At 40.6% G+C, this 3,782-nt stretch overlaps 1 pseudogene; it reads left to right on the top strand.

The window, feature by feature from the left end:
- Positions 1-510: 510 nt before the first annotated feature.
- Positions 511-1,329, top strand: LOC140856425 (uncharacterized; annotated as a pseudogene).
- Positions 1,330-3,782: the final 2,453 nt, after the last annotated feature.

Below are 3,782 nucleotides of genomic sequence, written 5' to 3'. Positions count from 1 at the left end.
ATCTTGTTGAAAGAATTGGCTAGGTGTCTCTATTTTTGGAGTGTAAGATACCTGTATCACCCAAGATTTGCATGTAGTTTATTTTAGAAAAGGGAGATGTAGTAGTGTCATTATTTGTATGTTCATTTTGTTCTCTTTATATTATTATTATTATTGCTTTTTTTCTTTTGCTGGTTCTAAAATCAAAAATACCAAAATAAAACTCTATGTTCAATGTGTTGTCTCTAAAATTAGATATAATAAATGTAACTCTATTTATTATGACTCTAAACGTGTACTGTTTCTTTATTCAGTCCGTCCATGGAACTGTCATATGAGTCCTGCTCATCCATTACACACAACTCAATCTCCAGGTTCCACTTCATATGAAATGCAGTCCCAGTTTTTCCCAAAGCACCTTGTGGAGAAGCCCCATTCAATGCTCAGCTCCCTATGCAGGGTGTCAAGGAACTCCTGTTAGTGGTCATCCCAATTTTCGCAAAAACACCTCCTGGCGGAGGCCCCCTCAATATTCAGCTCCCTACACAGGATGTCAAGGAACTCCCATTGGTGGCTCATCCAATTTTCCCCAAACACCTCTTGGAGAAGCCCCATTCAATATTCAGCTCCCTACACAGGATGTCAAGGAACTCCAGTTAGTGGCTCCAGTGTCTTGAGCAGATCTGGCAGTTCCTCCTGCTATCTCCCGTCCCTCAACTCCAATAAGTGGTGGCTACAGCCCTCACCATGGACAAGGAGGCAGCCATCTGAGTAACCCAGGAAAGAGAGGTAGCCCACATCCAAATTCTGGTCGAGGCAAAGGTGGGCGATTCAGTGGCAACTGTAGTCCACGACGGACTGGAGTGCAGGGCCGTGGTTTCCATCATAATGGCTCAGGCCAGCAGGATACTGAACACTACTACCACAAGTCCATGGTAGAAGATCCGTGGAGTGACTTAAAGCCTATTGTTGGGGATATAACTAAGCCAAGGTATTGGCCACTTAAATCGAAGAAAGCAAAAGTTAGTGAGAGTGGCAACGAGTACTATTTTTCTAAGGCAGGCTGCCTGGCTCAGTTTCTTGTAGAATCTTTTGAAGAGGCCGTCACCGAGACCTAGGTTCTGTTATGTTATTTCATAATTATATTTACACTAAACTGCTAGCTTCAATTAGCAATCTCTGTTTAGTTAATTCAGTTTAAAGCATTGGGAATATGATTAGCATGGAATACAGCTTCCTTCTGCGTTCATCTGTCCTAAGTTATAAGGTGCTGGGTTTATGTAGGATTCATGTCAAACACTGGATTATTGCATCACAGGATCACAGCATACATGTGCGTTTATTGTCAAACAGATGCTTCTCTTGGGACAGTATTTTAACTTGGCAATTGGAAAAAATGAGATCTGAAGTGCCAATCAGTTGCCCACTTTTGATGTGGCATTACTCAAACCCTTGTGTGTTGCACCAGAATTTGTGAACCATACTCACCCCTCTGCAGCATGGGATAGGTGACTCTAGGGGTAAGTAGAGGTGCTCTGTGGCATGATTCTGATATTATATTTGCTCAGATTTTGCATTACCAAACGTCTATGGATATAATGGTTGATGCTTTATACTTGAATCAAAGTCGTTCATTTTTTCTGACTATTGGATACAGGCTAAAGAATCACAAGGTTATCTGCATCTATTTTGTTGAGTATTTTATCAAATCGGGATGTTCATTTTGTACCAAACAGGAATTTTCCTCTGGCCGTGTAGCTCTGCATTTCGCTTTAGGTCTCTCTCCACTCTTGGAAGAGGCAACTACTCACCCTCTACCCTATACTTATCCTATATTATACGTTCTAAGAACGTGCAGAAAATGATGGAAAAAAAATAAATAAAGTTAACAATAGATTTCATATCAACATTTTTAGTGTACAACATGGAACATATCTAGCCTTCCATACAACTAATTCATTTCTTTGGACATATCTAGCCTTCCATACAACATGTTTAGGCCCTGTTTGGCAGAGGAAGATTTTATAAGGTGACAAGGTTCTCTGGACTGTTTTCACTCCAAACATAGGTAAAGAAGGGAATGCAGAGATTAACCTTCCTATGACATAATTGTTAAAATATATGCAAGAGAAGAGAAAAACTTAGATGAAAGTGAGAGAAAAAATATAAATTGATACTAATATAGAAAAGATAAATTACAAAAATTTCTTTAAGATTATACTGAAATTACAGTTTCATTCAGTAATTTACAAAAGCTATATAAACACCCTTTATGTTTTATTCAACCCTACAATCTAATCCATGCCGTTAGGTAGTTTATTAATATTAACTTGGATCTAATTATCATATCATAATAAATTTTTAAAATGACTGAAATGATCTTGAATAAAAAATAAAAAAATAAATTGGGCATTTGATAACATAAAAAGCTATCTTCTTGTGGGTGGACATTAGACGATCAATAATGGTGATGGTCTTGCAGTTGGGCTGGCCAAACTGATAGTTGATCTTTTTTGTGATTGAGTGGATATCGTCCTATACCTCCTGTATATCCCTCCTCTATTTCTTGCAAGGTTGGTGATCTGAAGTAGCACCACCTGGCCCTATAGCTCCGGGTGCTCCTCCAACAGTTGCTCCATCATCAGAAACTTCAATCTGATCCTTTGAATAGATTGATATCGTTCACGCCAAGCAGCATGATCCTGTCTTTGTACCTCTTTGTGAGCACCAAGATCTGTTCGCCCATCTCTAGTGAGGCTATGATGGAACGAAGCTGGCACATGTCGATCTCAATGGGAGGATTTTGATGGTGATGTTGCTATCGTAGTACCTGATGTAGCTTCATTTGACTAGTAGTTGGGCCGAGCAATTAGGAGCAGAAGAAGAGGAAGTAGAGAAGAGGAAGTGGAGGTGTAGTTGAAGGTGTGGAAGTCGATGAGGTCGGCATTGAGGAAGGGATGGAATGGTGGGGAAGATCTCAAAGAAGGGGAAGGGGAATGGAGGAATAATCTGGGCTTTACCTTTGGAGAGCTTGGTGAGACGGTCGGCGAAGAGCTTGTCAGCGAAGAGATAGGAGTGCCAGAGGGAGAGATCGAAGTAGAGGCTGCCAAGGGAGGAGGAAATAAATGGGAGGAGGTAGTGGAGGAGCAATTAGAGATAATGCTTGTAGAAGCCATGGTAGAAGCGGGTGTAGAAGTCGAGTGGGAGGAGGACAGGGATGTAGTAGAACTCATCATAGAGTTGGGCAATGATGGCATTATGGTGGGTGACACCAAGGCCGTCGAGAAGGCTATAAAGGATGTCGACACAGAGGACTTGGCATTGATGGGGAGGTCGAAGTGGAGTTGGAGGACAAGGCCATTAATATAGTAGGAGGACCAGTTAGAGGAAGTGGTGGGGTCTGAGATTGCACAGAGATCGTGGTGCAAGACAATGATCTAGTGCTCGGACGGTAATGATGGTGAGATCGATGGAAAGTCGACAGCACTGGAGGTAGAGAGGATGCACGAGATCGCCATGACACAAGGGATGTAGAACTCGTGGCAGAGCGACGATAAGAAGTCTAAGTCGGCGACAATCAGGTCTAGAAGGTTCATGGAGGATCAAAAAGGCATGTTTTTTTTTTTCAGTTATTATGGAGGATAATTTTATCTTTTTAAAATCTTGAAGCTTTTTAGTAACGCCATAATATTCCAGGATAAGTGCAGATTTTTCAAACTATTGGATAAAAAATGTAATAAAGATAAACCTCAGAATTTTTTTTTAATTTATTCTAAAAAAAATATTATGGATTAATATGTGAT

Source organism: Elaeis guineensis, chromosome 3 (genome assembly GCF_000442705.2).
Source record: "Elaeis guineensis isolate ETL-2024a chromosome 3, EG11, whole genome shotgun sequence".
NCBI lineage: Eukaryota > Viridiplantae > Streptophyta > Magnoliopsida > Arecales > Arecaceae > Elaeis > Elaeis guineensis.
The sequence above is the reverse complement of the archived record's forward strand: the minus strand, read 5'-3'. Positions and strand labels throughout refer to the sequence as shown.